General features: G+C 39.2%; 1 protein-coding gene across 4 annotated transcripts in view; it reads right to left on the minus strand.

Annotated features, from left to right (window-relative positions):
* Positions 1–19,643, minus strand: part of PDE7A (phosphodiesterase 7A) — a 258,747-nt gene that overhangs the window by 226,468 nt on the left and 12,636 nt on the right. For all 4 annotated transcript variants that reach the window (XM_057307668.1, XM_057307666.1, XM_057307667.1 and 1 more), the window contains 2 exons: positions 18,643–18,693; positions 3,519–3,623 (listed from right to left, as the gene is read on the minus strand). The gene's annotated coding sequence lies outside the window, so the exon portion shown is untranslated. The remainder of the gene's footprint in view (positions 1–3,518; positions 3,624–18,642; positions 18,694–19,643) is intronic.

Genomic DNA, 19,643 nt, shown 5'->3' on the forward strand with positions numbered 1-19,643 from the left:
TTTTCTCCCACCTGCCACATCGTATGTTTATGGGTCCAATTCTCTCTCCTCCCACTAGAATTTATAAGCTTCATGCGCGAATACGTTTGTTTTCTTCACTACTGTATCCTCACTCACTGGAACGGTGCCTCATATAAGGCAGGTGCATATAACTAACTATTTCATTGAATGAGTAATTCAAGGTAGGAACATAAATACACACTGTTTAATCTGGTGCTTAAAACTACATTCTTAATCAGTACTGCAGTTCAACTGAGTAATCATTACTGTTGGAACATATAAGAAATCATGAAAGAAAATAGCCTATTGTGTTTAATTCTATTGCATTTAACGACAGACTATGCTTTTTTTTTTTTTTTTTTTTAAAGATTTATTTATTTATTTATTTGACAGAGATAGAGACAGCCAGCGAGAGAGGGAACACAAGCAGGGGGAGTGGGAGAGGAAGAAGCAGGCTCATAGCAGAGGAGCCCGATGTGGGGCTCGATCCCATAACGCCGGGATCACGCCCTGAGCCGAAGGCAGACGCTTAACCGCTGTGCCACCCAGGCGCCCCCAGACTATGCTTATATTTATAAACATTGTGACTTGAGGTACATTTTCCTCATTTTTATTTACCCTTTTGAGCCTCATTAACCTATTCTAAAATATGTTACTGCTAACTCAACAATATTTTATCTTCAGGGTAAGACAGAACATCTGTCTCCCAGATTACATATAATAAGTCATAAAAGTACAAATAGTACAGACCCATGTTAGGACTAGCAAAAGCAGACCTCTTTAAAAAACACTCATGTTTAATCTTTAAATGGATTTTCTGTGGGGCTTTTGACAAGCTGATAGCCAGAGTGCATTTATGAACTGACGCTTTTAAAGCCACCCACTACTCATTTGCGGGTAATTCTACTGAAAAAAAATTTTTTGTCACATCTAACGGTAAGTCCCAAGCCCACACCATGGGACAGGATAATTCAAATGTGGGCATTTGTCATGCTATCATATATTAGACACCAGAACCTAACCTCTGGCTTCCCTGCTACGTCAGAGCACCCTGAAAAGTATACATACCCTTGTCATTCCTAGGAAGTTAATGATCAAAATGGATGTAAAAGGATTATAAACAAAAATCAGGATAATCGCAGTGCAGAGGGGGCAGGAAGGGGAGGTTACAGCGGTGACTCTGAATGTCCAGAAAATATTGTGTGGGTGATTGAACAGTGGTCAGGTTCATAGGTATTTTTTAAGCCTCCCAAGGGAGATTAAAACCTTATTCATTAGTTATTGAAGCATAAGGCAGAATCTCCTGCCCCTCTTTTTCAAGTACAAACTTAGTAAAGTACAAACCATAGGGAACTATTTCTATAGGGAAGCCTTGAGGCCTCTCCCTCCCTTCCAAAAGCTAGATTTAACAAATAAGAAGCCTGGTCTGGAATCAGAAAAACACTTTCCTGGCATTAGGAAAGTAACTCAACTTCTCCGAGCCTCTCCATCTGTTTAGCAGATATCATAATAATGTATATTAGAGGTCACTGTAAATATTAAATGAGATAATATACAGATGTCCTAAACTGGAGACTTGTGATTTAGTAAGCACTCAATAAATTAATATTAATGATTATTTCTTCCACATTCTTTCTATACCCTCACTTTTTCTCTCTGCTCCATTTTCTTTCCCTTTGTTTTTCCCCTCACCACAGAGCCCAACTGTAATTATTATTTGTAAATATTTATTGAGCATCAATTAATTACCACTCAACAATAGTTCAGAAGAGTCAATATGTATGTGAGGATTTACTAAGCAATTACCAGAAGCAACAGGCTGGGAGAGCCTGTGTGTGTGGTCTCTGCCCGTTAGGTACACAATCACAGCAATGCAATGCTAGCTGTTACTCAGCTTGGGGCAACATTGCTGTTGAATTGATGATGGTGGCTGGCCTGACAGACTGAGAATAAAGACCTGAAATGCCTGGATTTTTAGGAAGCCCGTTCCCATTTGGGAACAAGAAGTTTCTGCATAAGTGCTTCCTGGGGCGGAGAGTGAGAGGGCCTCATTTCCCTGCCTCCTAGTGTCCCTGAGCTTAGAACAGGCTCTGTGAACTCTGGGGCATGACTCTCTCAGGATGTTTCTGAGAGTTAGGCCTATCTAGAAAAAGGCTGTGTCCCGTCAGAAACATTTTGCTGAACCATAGCTGGATAGGGAGCTGTGAAAGTTGTTTCATAGAAACCCCTCTCTGTGCTTACCTTGCTCATACTTTTGTCTTACCTAATCTCTGCTCCTTACTCCTTACTATGCCCTTCACAGAACTATTGCTCCCACCTTCCAAATTTCTGTATCAGCCATTCTGAAATTTTTACAATTTCCTGAAGGAGCTTTGTCTTTTCTCCTTTGTTTATTAAAGAGGTGCTTCCTCTGCCTTTAATGTGCTTCTTGGCCTGTCTCTTACTGTCAAGATCTAGTCCAAGTACACTTCTGGGCAGTCTTCCTTCATCCCCGTCTTACAACAAGGTGTCCCTCAATGTGTTCCCATGCTTTCAGTGTTTGTAGCCATGGTGGCTCTCATCGGTCAGTCAGTATGTCACTGTCATGACTATTCATTCTTCCTGAAGCGCCTCATAGTACAGACCATATTTATTTGTTTCATCTCTGGGTCCCTAGTACATAGTACATACTATGTGTACATAGTACAGTTCCTGATGCTTAGAAAGCGCTTAGTAAATGTTGGTGGAACAAATTAATAAGAATCTGAATTACATTCCTCTACATACTCCATCTAAGTGAGCTGCTGACTGCTAAATAGTTCAAAAAAATAGTGTTGAAAAAGTATACACTTTCATCTGTCTTCTCTGGTGTTAACAAGATTAATACCTATTTGGCAACAAAAGTTTAGCGAGGAGTCTTAAGTTCCTTGGAGGAAAGGGGCCCTGCATATTTTAAAATTCAGTAAAAACGCCTATCCATGGTTATTGCTACATTTCTCCTTGTCCTCTGCTTATAGAGAATTCAGGTGCCCCAAACTACTTAAGAAAGTGGTACAATTTTTTAGAAGACTAAAAATGACTATGTATTACCCAACATTCTTGTGAGATGAAATAAAAGAGATATTTTAAATGAGCAAACAACAACGACAACGACGACAGCAACAACAACAACAAAACCCCCAAACAACCATTGATTTGATTCGCATACTCTCCACCCTCCAACTGGGCAAAACCAACTAAGGAAGAGTTTGGACTGCCAACTGTTTCTGTTTTCTTTCCTGAGATAATATGTCCAGACATCACATGTCACATTGCCATAGGCAGCAATTAAAGAAGATGGGTAGGACACGGATTCAGAAATGAATTCAGGAAAAATATTCACTGGGCATTGGTGGCTGCTCTACTTGGCTTCTGAGAAATCCACAGAGATATCCTTGCTGAGTAATAGTGAGGGTTTATTGAACATAAAACCCTGCCCTCCCAAACATCTAGCTCTACTGTGTCCCTTAAAGTTTTTCAAAATAAACTCTTCTACCTACCTTTGCTTCAGGGTGCCCTTGGCATTGATGACTGGACTTCCATAAATGATAATGGTTAGAGCTAGGGGATTCCAGCTCTGGTCTACTTTCCAACAATGTCATCACCTAGGGTTTGTAAAATAAATGTAGAAGAAAAGGCATTAAAATCATGAATTTTCTGGGAAAACTTCAAAGATGAGCATAAAAATACGTAATGAAAACAGAAAGGTTGAAATGCTTCTTGCATCCCTGAGACACCTCCAAAAAAATGCCCTAAAAATATCACCATAAAGAGAGACAACATTATCACTATTAGTGAAGAAAGTAAATGTATAAACTTCTAAAGTGTAAGAATAACTTTGACCAGCTAGGCGGTAATGCAGTTGTTGTTAAAAAAAAGGGGGGGGGCATGGACTTTGTAGTAACAGACGAGGTTCAAATTCTGCTCTCTCACTTAGTAGCTAAATAACACTGGCAAATTACTAAATTTCATGAAATCTACCTTTCTTATTTTTAATGTGGATTCCTAACTATTTTACAAATTTATGGCTCATTCACTCAAGTAACTGATAAATGTTTGATTTTTGAGCAATTACTAGAAACCAGATACCATGCTGGGTGCTAGAGATTCAACAATAGGAGATGAGGTTTCCCTCATGGATTTCATTGTCTAGGAGCAGAGATAGTTGAATAAATAAAATAATTACAATACATTGTTACAACTGCCTTAGTACTTGTAAATTCAAGGTAGTACAAAAGTGAAAGTGGTTGGGTCCCCTTGGGACAATCAAGGAAGGCTTCAAAGAAGAGATGGAGTTTAAGTATCGGCTAATATTTAACAGATGAGCAGAGATAGGGAATGGAAAGACTTTCAGTGCAAAAACTGTAGATAGCCAGTGGCATGATGTGAAAAATTTAGAAACTTCAAGAATTCAGGAACCATCGAGTGGCTCAACTTGTCAATATATTTAAGAAGTAGGAGAGGATTGGTGACCATCTGAATAAAAAGGCTTAGCAAAGTGAAGGATAACACCCAGGTTTCTTTAGTAAGAGACTCAGTTTGAGGTTGATGTCCTTTACTGAGGGACACAGAGAAGGGGTATTAAGAGGAAGGGATGACAGAGATAAAAAGGCAATGTGGGGACAAGTTGACTGTGTGTGGGTTCTATGAAACATCTAAATGAAATGTCTTGTAGGCAGTCCAATGTACTGGTCTGGAGCTCAGGAGAGAGAGCTGACCTGGAGATTCAGGTTCAGATCCCAGCGCCTTATATGTAAGACCAGATGAGTACTTGGATCTTTCCTCCACATAGGTTGGCCTCAAGGCAAATGAGGAAGTCTGGGTTGCAGGGGTGGTGTCCAAGGGGAAATCCGCACTTTGGTTCAGAGTCTTTGTGGGGAAGAGTGGTATGCTTGGGAAACCCTGTGGTTGATCCTTACACTAGAACTGCCATAAAGGAAAACCTACCATAAGTTAAAAAGTACTGTCAAAATTATATGTTATTTTATTCGCTTACATTTTTTTTTTAAAGATTTTATTTATTTATGTGACAGAGAGACAGCCAGCGAGAGAGGGAACACAGCAGGGGGAGTGGGAGAGGAAGAAGCAGGCTCCCAGCAGAGGAGCCTGATGTGGGACTCGATCCCGGAACACCAGGATCACGCCCTGAGTCGAAGGCAGACGCTTTAACGACTGCACTACCCAGGCGCCCCTATTCGCTTACATTTTTTAAAAATTCTGAATGAATACAAAGACCACAGCAATACTTCTTATAAGCCCTGTCTCCTTCTCATTTGCTTCCCTCTCATCACAAACTGCTCCTTCAACCCTCCTACATGTCCTGAAAAGCCTTCCCCCACTCCTAGCCCCCACATCTCCTACTCCCACGTTCGCCTTATCCTACAATACTAAAATCCTCAAAGATGAGTCTGATAAGGCAGGAAGAGGCTTCTTTGGAGTGTGAGGGAGGAGAAGAAATGAAACCTGCAAAGTCAGCATCCTTTCTGAAGCCAGGAGAGGAGAAAGGTTGGAAGGACTCATGTATTAATAATTTTGTTCTTGTTACAGTAGACTCAAAAGCCAGGCTGATCATCTAAATAAGTCATGCATGCAAAGAAGCCTAGCAGAGAGCAAGGATCCTTGTTCCAGGGAATGGGATGGAAACCAAAAAGAGCAGAAGGTTCTAAGTCATGGGTGAAAGGCGTTTCCTAGAGAAATTCCCTGGGCTTAGGGCAACTGCTGCAGCAAATTGTGTATGTTCCAGTGATTTCTGGTACAGGAGAAAGAAGCTATTAAAGTTTCTGCTAAGGCCTGGATATCGTTGGAAGAAGATACAGAGTAAGAAGAAAACAAGAGTCAGGAGAGAAGCTTAGGAAGCAGGTTGATGGAGAAAGTCAGTGAAGGATTCTGATGAGAATTTGTCAGGAGGTGGAAGAGAACCAGGAATATGTGGTGTCTTGGAAATTAGGGTGCATTTTTTTTCAAGGAGACAGTGTCAAATGTCCCATAATCACCAAATTTGATACAGAATGGAAAGTAATCATTGGATTTGGCAACTGGGAGGTCACTGATAACCTTAGCAAACGCATCTTCAGTGAAATGGTAGAGGCAAAAGGCAAATTACACTGTGTTCATTGTGAAAAATGAAAAACTGGAGACATGAAGACAACCAGCCTGAGAAGCCTGTCTGAGCATAGGAGACAACACAGTAACTAGAGGAGTTACTCCCTGCCTTTCTCCCTATCTCCTCTCTCTCTTCTTTCTCTCTCCCTTTCTTCCTTCCTGATGGGCAAGACTTGAATCTCTTTAAAGGCTGTTGGGTAGGATCTTGTGAAAAAGAGTCCAGAAGTTCAGGAAGATTATAGAGAAGGGGGTGGGAAGTACTGGGTTGGGTTGAAGGATTCACTTGGAATAACAGAAGAAGGAATATGCTTTCCTCTGAGAGTAGAGGGAAGGAAAGTTTTAGTAGGAAAGCAGGAGGTCATCAGTCAGGAAGTTGAAAGAGTTTCTGTCTGCTAGCCTTGAGTTCTCTGCCAGGGAGTTGGCAAAGTCATCCACTGAGAGTAAGGTATAAGGAGGGAGGAGTTGGGTAAGGAGACATAGGGAGAGGTTTGGAATAGTGACAGTATAGAATGGGAAGGGGGACAAGATAAATGGCACAAAGAGTTCATATTTTTGAGACCACATGTTGGAAACGTCTAGTATATTTGAGACTCAGGATATTTTTCCCAGCCGCAGCTGCATGAGGTGCAGAGATGCTATCATTGGATATATTCAGGATGGCCGTTTGAGGCAGGTGAGGCATTCAGTAAATACCTGCTTCCCCAGTAAAGATGTACAGGTTAGTAGTATAGAAAACATGCAGTTGTGACTTTCTAGCAGGAAGAAATGTTTTCATTTAGTGAAGTTTAGTCAAGTGAAGTCTAATTGTGGCATTTAGTCACAGCCATGAAGGTCTTCTAAAATTGCTGGTTTTAACTTTGGGCAGATAAAATGCAAAATATCAGGTGGTGCCACTTGGCTACTGGAGCTCAGGTTGTGACTGCTATGATCTTGAGGACACAACAGGAGTAATCAATTCCCTTTTTGCCCTACCCAAGTCAACCGAGACAAAAGAATTCCAGCAGGTCTAATCCTCTTGCCCTTGCAGACAACCTGTAACGTACCAGGAAGCAGCGGAACAGTGACTTTGAGGAACATGCTCACAAAGTGTCCACACATATGAGATCATTTCTTACAATTATTGCATAAAGGCAGAAATATTTCTTTCTCAGAAAAGAGAGCTGAATTCAGATAAGGCAGAAGCAAATGCAAAAGGGCAAGAACCAGAATCAACCAATTTGTCCTTTTTTATACAGTTAAGAAAGCAAACTTACTCTTCCAGCAGATAGGAGTCAAAGCAGGCAAGAGAGATGGCATGAATCAGAAGGAATTCCCAAGGATTCATGGAGGTCATAGCTATGCTCCCTGAAATCACAATGTTTGTGTAATATTTTAGAAAGAAACCTGCACCTGAGTGAGAACCCATCTTGTGGCATTAATTTTGATATGAACTGGGAACACAGTTCGAGTGTATATGTGTGAGTGTGTATAGAACAAAGTTGAAGGAAACTAACATTTTTTGGATCCTTACTATGTGCTAGCAGCTCACTTCTTCTCATTTAATTCACGTATCAACCCTGTGCCATAGATATTATTTTCTTTATTTCACAGAGGAAAGAATCTGAGGCTCAGAGTGGTATGAGAACTTGCTCAAGTTTGCCTTTAGAGACTGCACACTGCATGGCTTAGACATGAGTCATGGAGACAGTCAGAAAGGGCCTGAGGACTTGGCTCTGCCACTAACCACCCCTGTGACTTGGGAAACTAGTTAAACAAAATAGTACCTGTGATGAACAGTTTTTTGTGTAAACTTGTCTAGGTTACAGCCTCCAATTATTCATTCACTATTCTAGGTGTTGCTAAAGGTGTTTTGCAGGTGTCATTAAAGTCCATAATCAGTTGACTTTAAGTAAGGGAGATTCTCCTGAATAATCTTCGTGGGCCTGAAAGAATTTCAAAGTAGTGCTGGGGCTTCCTTGAAGAAGAAGAAATTCTACCTGTGGACAGTAGCTTCACTCTGCCCCAAATCCCAGACTACTCTTCTCTACAGATTTTTAGACTTTCCTAGTCAGCCCTCACAATCACATAAACCAATTGCAACAAATCTCTTAAAATGTGCCTCCTACTGATTCTGTTTTTTCGAGAGGAATCTTGGCTGATACAGCACCTCCCTCTGGTGGGTTGTGCAGATTAAATGATGTAATGTATGACTGTATGGGAAGTACCTGACATGGTGCCAGAAACACTAAAAAGGGTTGAAAAATGGTAGTTACTATTATGATGACTTCACAAACACAGTTTGAGTCTTCATCTAGTTGACTTCCAACCTGACTCTTTACCCAACAATTTGGTCAAGAACTGTAGTTACTGGTCCGGGTTTTCTACCTAATTCAATGTGACCTTGAGCAAGCCACAACCACTAAGGGCCTTGGTTTCCTTTCTGTACAATAAAGAGCTGTACACCAAACGATTCTGGTACAAACTCTTCCAGCTCTGATGTTCTCTGGGTCAGTTTTGACCTAATTTATTAGATTTTTATTAGGTCTGGTCTATTTCATCTAGCTACCAGACAAGATCTATTCTATTACAGTTACATTCAAGGCTGTTCCTACACGAATAACCCTGTAATTACTGGGTGGTTTATGGCTAGAGAATACAAACTAAGTAACTAAGTTTAATATTAACCTGAGCAAAGCATTCTTGTTCATTTAGCCAGTAGTTATAGAGCTCCTGCTCTATCCCAGGCTATAGGCTACAGGGAATAATGAAAGAGCATTAAATCTGGTTCCTGCCCTCAAGGAACATAACAAGACATCTAAAAATCAGATACCACTACGAGGGACTATATATTTAAGTCTAAGCACTATTGGAGTTGAGAAAAAGGGAGAGAATAAGATCATTCTGAGCTGGAATGGTCAGAAAGGCTTAATAGAAGAGGCAGGGATTCAGATAGATGGGATGTCTATGTAAGAGATGAGAAAGAAGTTAAAACTTTCACTCTTACTATGTATCATTTATTCCACAATGGTGGAATAAACAGGTGAGGTCTGGGCAGCTCTTTACATTGCTTCTTGCCTTTGTTGGCATAGATGATATAAAAGTGGATGCTTCATAACTTCTATTCTACCTGGCATGTTCTGTGCAAGGATGAATAGACAGCAGTTGTACTACCTTGCACACATTTACACATGGATACCTTCAAACACTATGACAACTGCCACCATCCATGCATTAGGGCATCCCCCCCATAGGAGATTAAGTTCCATTAAGATGGAGTCCATGCTTCTCTTTCCTACTATATAAATATTCATGGACTAAATCAATGAAATCATTGCTCACCAGATATGGGAGACATAAAGGGGAAGTTTCCCTAACTGAAACTTTCAATGTGATTAAACCCTTAAAAACAGTGATTCTTATATACTTTGGAAATTCTTTGACTTTCAACGTCAGCCCGTTCTGACTCCCTGCTCCCACTCCCTGAATAATGTTGCTTAAGCCGTACTGGCAGGGCTTCTTATCCAAAGAGCCATTGACAGAACTTCTGCCAAAAATTTGCTGGAGCTGAACAAAAAAACTAGTTGCTGTGTGTAGAAGAAAAGTTATGCTTGAATAACAAGCAAACACCAGAAGGATTAATTTTATAAGCTTACCTTTAAGATCAGATAAAGGCAGTTTGACTTTTTAAAGACTATTCATTTTTATCAGTTTAATAAACATCTCTTAGCAATACTGATAGTCATCTTAAATGGGCAGGAACAAAGAAACCTTATTAAAAGTTAAACTTAAATTGTTCACTAATCTTACTTCAGTTTATTGCCTCTTTCATGATGATCTTTTGCTAAATGAGTCTAAAAAAATACTTGGTGATGTGTGTAAACAAGCCAGAAATTCTCAAGACTCTGGTCTAATGAAAGCAAATAAACAGGTTTACAAAATAATTCAGAACACTGAAAGAGACAGTGTTTGAGGTATAAATATAGATTTCTAGAAATAAGAAGTGAATAATCATAAGTCAATATCCATAAGGATAACTACAAAGATTGGAAGGGGAAAAATATCCTCTGTATTCAGAAACAGTTCCTAGTCAATTGCAAAATAATTCTGCCCATGGATTATTAACATTTATATTCCAACAAATTTTTGCAAATTTTCATTCAGCTCCAACTATGTACAATGAATAGTTCTCAAAATATATTGTATCCAATCAATGCAATCAACTATGCATATTTACCAAGGACTGGACTATGAGTAGTCTGGGTAATGTAGTGTACATATGCTGTTTTTGTCTGTCAGCCTCTATGTATTCCCCCTTCTTCTGTTAACAACACCTGAATTATTCCTTTGGGGAGCCACTCTCTCCCATTTCATACTATGTGATTCTATGGGATTGACCCCACCCTGCTAGCTCTAAGGATATGCACGTAATCATGACCTGCTCAGTTGTCCTTTGACCACAGTGACTGTTAGAGATGGGCATAAATATAGATTAAAGTAGAGGTGAGTCTCGTGATAAAACCCAGGCCAATGAGACCTCTGGGGTTTTATTAGAAAAACTTGGGCAAGAAAAGCTCTCTTCCCACAGGTTGAAAGCTGTAAGAGCAATGAGCTGAGACCCTGTTAGAAAGACACAAACACAGAAGATGGAGAGCAAGACCAAGTTTTAATGGTGGTCCTGGCCATTTTCCACTTGTCCCCACATATTCTCTCTCCTCCTCTCTATTGGCTGACTAAATGGATTCTATCAATTTCTCTTCCCCTCTAGCTTCCAGGTGGGAGTGCTGTGAGGAGATCAGAGACAATAGATTATTTCCCAATCCCTTTCTGTTGGGTTTCTTTAGGCTGGCTGTCTCTCTACTGGAGGCTACAGCTCCTGTTAGGAAACCCTCTCCATATAACCCTCTGTCTTCAGGTTCCAGTAACCACTCTTGCTTTGCTCCTTTAGGTCTAGAGATGACAACAATGTCCCACTATTACTTACTTTGGTACATCAACAACCCTTATAATTTTCCTAAACCCTGTCCCTATCTTTGTAATTAGTCCTCTTTTAAAAAAACCCAATTGAATGGAGCCGCCTATTTCCTGCTAGGACCATGACAGATAAGATGACATTATTGTAGTTCTTAATCCAGACATGCCCAAAGATAGTGATACTCCTAACTTTTCAATTACTTGAGCCAATAAATTCCCTTTTTCCTAAAGGCTATTTGAATTGGATTTTCTGCATCTTACAACAGAGAATCCTAATACAGTTTGTCAGGTTGTTTTGATTGCATAGACTCACATAAGGCACTTAAATAAGAGGGAGAGGACACTGTTTCAGACTGAATTGAGCCCCTCAAATTCATATGTTGAAGTCCTAACCACCAATACCTCAGAATGTGATTCTGATTAGGAGATGGGTTCTTTAAAGAGGTAATTAAGTTAAATAAGATCAATAGCTTGGGCCCTAATCCAATCTGACTTGTATCCTTATGAAAAGAGGAGATTAGGACATAGACATGCAGAGAAGGAAGATACTGTGAAGACATAGGGAGAAGACAGCCATCTATGAGCCAAGGAGAAACCAACCCTGCCAATATCTTGATATCAGACTCTACCCTCCAGAATTGTGGGAAAATAAATTTTTGTTGTTTAAGCCACTTAGCCTTTCATACTTTGTTACAGCAGTCCCAGCAAACTGATACAGGCACCTATAAACTATAACTGGAAAAGATACTTCTAGAGGCCAACTCTCTCCAGATCTCTGAGTCAAAACAGTCTCTTAGCTTATCTGTGTCTCTCTCTAAATTGGTTCTATTTACATGTCTAACTCACTGGCTAATCCTTCTGTATTTCCCAATCCAAAAGACCCTAAACTAATTGACTTGGCTAACTACCACTGATACTAGTGGGGTGAGACTTTGCACTGACCCACCTCATGAGTTTCTAGCCAGCAATGGGTAAGCTGCATTTGGATCATATGCCTTTGTCTGGTTCCACCAGGGGCTACCACGTGTAGGGAACAATTATATGGTGGTTCTCTGCATAGAAAGTGGTGGGAGGGTCAGTTTCAGGGAGAAGAGAGGATGGATACAGCTAGCATTTTGTAAGTCCAGCATTTGGTCTCCTGGGCTAGTGGCATTAATAATTTTATGAAAACATCAATACCAAAACATATTGCTCAGATCTGGCTTTAATTTTTACTGTAGTAGCCAATTCCTCATTTCAGTTACTCAAAAGCCCACTGTCTTGACCTTGAGTCTTATGAGATACCTTAAAATCTTTACAATAACCACACTGTTGTGCTTGACTTAGTTTGATGTGTTTGTTACTTGAAAACAAAAAGGCTTTGATTAAAATAGTTTCAAAAGAGAAAAGCAATTTTTTCCCAGAGAAACGGGATCTGTTTAGGAGTAAAAGTGACTTTTATTGATTATTCCTGACAGTGCTATCAACTGTGTGACTATGCTGGTATCCCCTCACCTCTTCATTTATAAGAAATGGAAAGAATACTGAAGAATGTCTTCCAGTTCCTAGTAATGCTTCCAGAAAATCTTTTTAAAAATATTTTGTTCATTTATTTGATAGAGAGAAAGTGTAAAAGCAGGTGGAACAGCAGGGAGAGGGAGAACCAGGCTTCCTGCTGAGTGGATAGCCCAATGTGGGGCTCGATCCCAGGACCCCAGGATCATGACCTAAGCTGAAGGCAGACACTTAAACAACAGAGCCACCTAGGTGCCCCCACTTCTAGAAAATCTTAAGATGATACTTTAGGAGGTCGTATACTCTTATCTCAGGCAGGCATTTTTTTTCTTTTAGGTTCTGGAACCCCAAAGAAGAGAATTATTTCAAATTTCCTGAAATGTTAATTTTTTTTTTCCTGGTCCTTGAACTTCTTCCCAGCTCTTTACTTACTACTGCCTGATACCACAGAGACAGGATCAAGTGGGTGTAGTGGGTGAAACTCTTAAGTTTCACCATTTGTGAAACTGACATCATGTGTCCAGCAGTATGATTACATTTCTGTCTGCAGTTATCTCTCCCTTTGGGGAGGTCAGGGGTGGCACATAGAGGTACTAGGCTGGGGTAAGGGCGACCTTGTGGGGAACTTCAGTTTCAGGCCTACTGTGCTGTCCAGTAGGCCCCTCCAGCAGAATGGCCAGGGCCACTTCACTTGTATCCAAAAGCCTAGAAGTGTGAGTGTTTGAGTGTGTGGGAGAAGCTTGATATTTTAGCAAGACTGAATATTTTGGGACAAGGTGGGGTATACTTGGAAAGCCACTTTTTAGAGGCAAAATGTAAAAACACTGAAAGATTTAAGACAAGAGAACCAGAAGATCAAATTTTCATTCCAGAAAGACCACTCTGAATCACTTTGAATGGAAAGTGGTTTGGAGGTAGGCAGGCTGGAAGTAGAGCCAGGCTCAAAGGGAGGAAGCCAAGCTAGAGGTGATGATTGCCCAAATGAGTTGGAGCCCGTGGGGATATAGAGAGGAAGGCACTGAGAAAAATGGAGGGGTTACAAGTGTGTCTAGAGCCTGCTGTCCCATACCCAGGAGGAGCAGGTGTAAAGGTACATCTGTTGTGCTAGGATCCTTGGCTTTGGCGTTCAAGAAAGGATGGGATGATCAGGACCATGCCTGAGCAACTCTGCTGTCAGTTCTCTCTGCTTGAAGCCAGGAAAAAACTTGGAGACCCATCAGGACATTGTAAATTCCTCAAAAAACAAAAGGATTAGCTCTGCCATCTGCAGCAGAGGTAGTAGGGTTGGAAACAGAAATCGCTAGATCATTTGGAGCTGGATATAACTGGTGAAGAGCAAAACAGTAGCCCTTGGGGAACACTGAGGAGCATCCAGCCATGGAACTGCAGTCAGATTACTATCTGGGCTGTATTGATGCAGCCCAGCTCTAGCTGGTGTTTTAGGGAAATGAGCTGTTTAAGGGGGAGGAAAAGAGGTTTTGAATTTTAAGTGGCTGCATATTAAACATTTTTTTCCCTAACCATATTTGCATCCCTCCTCTTCCTGCTCCCCATACATTTCAGTGACCACCGGAATGATGAACAGCAGAGGCCAGGCCTTTGTCTGGTGAAGAAGATTGTATTATTTTCATATAAGTAATTGCATTTTGTCTCTTCCCTCCATTGACATTAGGTCTGGCTATGTGACTTGATTTGGCCAATAAAATGTGAGTGGACACTTAAAATATGCTCCTGTGATTTGGCTTGGACTTCTGTATTCCTGCCATCTGTCATAGAAAGAGCCCTCTCCTTTAGCCTGGGTCTCAGACTGAGTATAGAAAAGCACACCTGAACCACCTACAGGCTGGTGCAGAGCCACTGCTGGCAAACCTCAGACCTATGAGCAAGATACCTTTGTTTAATAGGTCATAAAAATGTGTTTTTTTTAATTACACAGCATTATTACAACAAAAGCTGACTAATATAGAAATTAGTTCCTAAAAATATGGTGCTGCTGTGATAAGAACTTAAAATACTTGTCCTTCCCTTGGGACTGAATAGCAGGCAGCAAGAAAGTATTGAAGACTAGAAAGATGATGATCTTGTAGAGCAAGATTATGTAGTAGCAAATATTTGGTAAAACCTGCAATAACTTGAAGACAGAAAATATACCTCATGAATGGGTGGTTTTGGGTGATGAGATTTCAAGAAAAACTGTTATTAGCATGAGTTGGTTGCTGCCTTTGATTAAGGTCTTTCAAGAAAGAATTGATCTGCTTCTAAGCAGGGATTAAAGAGTAAAGAGTGACTCCAGAAATTCCAGGACTTGCAAATATGAAAAGAGAACTGTTTCTCATCTTCAAATAGAAAAAGGAAAAACTAAAAAACACTGAAAACCACAAACTGTGGTAAGACTAAGTCTCAAGACAAAGATCAAATAAATGGCACTGTCATGCTCTTTGTTCAATGTGTTAATGGATTAGGGTGGTGCCCAGTGAATTCTCTTATCTGGACAAAATGGCTCATAGAAAAGAGATAAGAACTAGGTCCCACTAACTTAATAAGCTCAAACTCTGTAATTAAGCCTAGAGAGAAAGAGAGGCATGACTTGAAAATTACTGCAGATATAATAGTCTCATGCATCTAACTTAAATCACACACAAAAAATTAAAAATAGTTTTGGGAGAGAAATAGAACTCCCAAAGCACTATTGCCTGGATTAAAAGAGATTGTGAAATAAGTCAAGCAGAGAATGACAATTATCACATGGTTTCACTCATTTGTGGAACATAAGGAATAGCAGGGAGATCAGTAGGAGAAGGAAGGGAAAAATGAAGGGGGGGTAAACAGAGAGGGAAATGAACCACGAGAGACTATGGACTCCGGGAAACAATCTGAGGGTTTTAGAGGGGAGGGGGTGGGGGGGATGGGCTAGCCCGGTGATGGGTATTAAGGAGGGCACGTATTGCATGGAGCACTAGGTGTTATACACAAACAATGAGTCATGGAACGCTACATCAAAAACTAATGATGTAGTGTATGGTGACTAACATATCATAATAATAATAAAAAAACAGAGATTGTGACTCCTTGAGCCATGAAAGACCTTAGGATAATAACGTATCAAAATTGGTTCATTAATTGTAAGAACCACACCATACTAACATAAAATTTTAATAATAGTAAGAGCTAGGTGTTGGGTACATGGAACTCTCTGTACTACCTTAAAATTATTTTCAATTAAAATTTTATGTAAAAAACTGAAAGACTAAAAGTTTTTCCTCTAAGATCAAGAGCAAGACAAGGATGTTGGGTCTTGCCACTTTTATTCAACGTTGTACTGGAAGTCTTAGCAGCAGCAACCAGACAAGAAAAAGAAATAAAAGGCATTCAAAAATTGCTAAGGAAAAAGTAAAACTCACTATTTACAGATGCCCTGATACTATACAAAGAAAATCCTAAAGACTCCACCAAAAACCCATTAGAACTAACAAATTAATTCAGCAAATTTGCAGGATATGAAATTAATATACAGAAATCTGTTGAGGTTTTATACACTAATAACAAAGCGCAGAAAGAGAAATTAAGAAAACAATCCTGTTTACAATTGCATCAAAAATAAGAAAATATCTAGGAACAAATTTAACCAAGGAAGTGAAAGACCTGTACTCTGAAAACTTTAAGATATTGATGAAAGAATTGAATATGACACAAACAAATGGAAAGATACCATGCTCGTGGATTGGAAAAATTATCATTAAAATATCCATACTACCCAAAGCAATCTACAAATTTAATGCAATTGCTATAAAAATACCAGTATTTTCAGAAAAACTAGAAAAAAGAATCCTAAATTCATAGAATCACAAAAGAACCCCCAAATGGCCAAAGCAATCTTGAGAAAGAACAAAGCTGGAGGTATTACACTCCAGAATTGCAAACTATGCTACAAAGTTGTAATCAAAACAGTATGGTATTGACACAAAAACAAACATATAGATCAATGGACAGGACAGAACAGAGAGCCCATGAATAAATCCATGCTTATACGGTCAATTAATCTATGACAAAGGAAGCAAGAATATACAATGGGAGAAGGACAGTCTCTTCAATAAATTGTGTTGGGAAAACCAGATAGCTACATGCTATTCAAAACTGGACCGCTTTCTTACATCATATGCAAAAAATACATTCAAATGGATTAAAGACCTAAATGTGATATCTGAAACCATAAAAATTCTAAAAGAAAACATAGGCAGTCATGTCTTGAACATCAGCCTTAGCGACATTTTTCTGGATATGTCTCCTCAGGCAAGGATAACAAAGGCAAAAATAAGTAATATGACTACACCAAAATAAAAAGCTTTTGCACAGTGAAGGAAACCATCAACAAAATGAAAAGGCAACCTACTGAATGAGAGAGGATATTTGCAAATAATGTATCTGATAAGAAGTTAATATGCAAAATATATAAAGAACTTATACAACTCTGCAGCAAAAAAAACAGTTGGATTAAAAAATGGCCAGTGGACCTCAAATAGATATTTTTTCAAAGAAGACATACAGATGGCCAACAGATACATGAAAAGATACTCAACATCACTAACCATCAGGGAAACGCAGGTGAAAACTATGATGAGATATTACCTCATACCAGTAAGAATGGCTAGGATCAAAAAGACAAGAAATAATAAGTGTTGGTGAAGATTTGAAGAAAAAAGAACCCTTGTACACTGTTGCTGGGAATGAAAATTGGTGCAGCAACTGTGGGAGAGTAGGGAGGTTCTTCAAAACATGAAAATTGATATACTATGTAATCTAATAATTCCACGACTGGGTATTTATGCAAAGAAAATGAAAATACTAATTTGAAAAAATATATGTAATCCTTTGTTTACTGCATTATTTACAATAGCCAAGATATGGAAGAAACCCAAGTGTCCATTGATAGATGAATGGGTAAAGAAGATGTGATACACACACACACACAGACAGGAATATTAACTCCAACATAAAAATGAATGAGATCTTGCCATATGTGACAACATGGATGGACCTAGAGGGTATTTATGTTTGGCGAATAAGTCAGATGGAGAAAAACAAATACCATATGATTTCACTTATAAGTGGAATCTAAAAATCAAAACAAATGAATAAACAAATAAACAAAGAACAACAGAAACAGTCTCATAAATACAGAGAACAAACCGTGGTTGCCAGACAGGAGGGGGTTTGGGGGATGGCGAAATAGGGGAATGAGATTGAGGCTCAAACTTCCAGTTATAAAATAAATAAGTTACAGAGTTGAAAAGTATAGAACTGGGAATACAGTCAATAATATTGCAATAATGTGCATGGTGACAGATGGTAACTACTCTTATCATGGTGAACATTGTGTCAAGTATAGAATTGTTGAATCATCAGTGTGCTGCACACCTGAAACTAATAAAACACTGTATGTGAACTATACTTCAATAAGAAAAATGAACCATGAAAAATTAAAGACCTTAGGGTCCCCAACATTCTGCAGGTGGGTAGCAGAATGAGACAGCTGCTCGGCTGCCAGGGGGTACATATTTTCCTTCAAAAGTGGCCAAGAAGGATAATGGAAAATTAACTCTTGGAAGGTGGAGCCAAGAGTCATAAGAACAATGAAAAGAAAAGCTATTCCCAGGGAACAGAACTGGAGCCTAATCAAAGAACATTCCCTACCTTCAGGTTGGAGACTTGGCAACATTTGCTCAGCGGGATTTCAGAATTGCTACAAACCAGTGATTGCTTCCTCTTCTGCAATGGGCTATTTATTTTTGCTCTCCTGCCTCTGTTCTGTATGGTATGTTGAGTGGGGTACTATTCAGCAAATTATCATTTATGTCTCCCCTTTCTCACTTATATGAAGAATATCCTACCCTCTCCGTTGATGTTGACCACATGAGCTTTTTTGGCCAATGAATGTGAGCAGAAGCTCTGAATGTGCTTGCACCGTTTGATTTGACCTCTCTGCCTTTTATGTTCCCATCCTCTACGTTAAGAAGAGTTTGCCTAGCAGCCACGGTTCCTTTAACCTCGGTCCTAGAATGAAAGACTCATGGAACATACCTGAACCTGACCTGCAGCTCAGAGCAGGACTGCTGTAGCTGCCCAGTCAACCTGTAAGCAAGATAAAAATGTTTTGTTATTGGAAATCACTGAGAATTTTTGGTACACAATAAAAGCTGATTAATACATACAGCAAAGGTTCCCAAGGAACTGAGGAATGGCTCTAAATGGGATTTGCACATACTAAAGGTAAGGGAGTAGGTGGAAGAGGAAGTTGTAGGGCGTTTCCAGATAATGATCCGCTCTATCTCCAAAATCAGGGTAGAGTATTCCAAACATAATATTCACAGGAGACACTAGAAGTTACTCAAATGAGTAGAGTCCAGCATTTTATATCGAACCTTAATAATTAGTGATACCATTAAAATCCAGATAATAATTATAGTCTCAAACAAGGTCCTATAATATAGAAACTCCTTGGGAATGAGATTGAAAATATAGAATGCTAATGAATATTAGAACCTCTTAGATCATTTTAATGCAGAATACACAAATCTTAATGACACAACCTCAGTTGTGTTTTTCTGATAAATGGCTTCAAAGTGATTATTACAATAGACATGTAATGGGAAACTTAGCTGCCATATTTACAGAACAAAATTTAAGAAGTACTTATTCATCTTCTGAGCCATTAGTTTGCACCTGCTAAGATGAACATAGGTAGATTTAAAACTTTTCTACTGCAAAATTATTTGCCAAAAATGGCTTCATTAATAATAACACTGATATTTATTTTGCTCTGATACAAACTTTATATATTTAATTTCATGCTAAGCAATATTTGATACAACAAAATACCAACACAACAAAGTAATTCAGACTTACCCATGAAGTTTGTTTTAATGGGACTTGACCTACGTTCACTGACTGCAAACCACTTTAACAGGTTTTACTTGTTTATATAAGAGACATTTTTAAAAAGACATTTATTTTCCATTTTTCCTGGCATTAACTAGGGACAATCTTGCCACAATTCTACTTTACAAAACTACAAGGAAGGA

Source organism: Ursus arctos, unplaced genomic scaffold (assembly GCF_023065955.2).
Source record: "Ursus arctos isolate Adak ecotype North America unplaced genomic scaffold, UrsArc2.0 scaffold_6, whole genome shotgun sequence".
Classification (NCBI taxonomy): Eukaryota; Metazoa; Chordata; class Mammalia; order Carnivora; family Ursidae; genus Ursus; species Ursus arctos.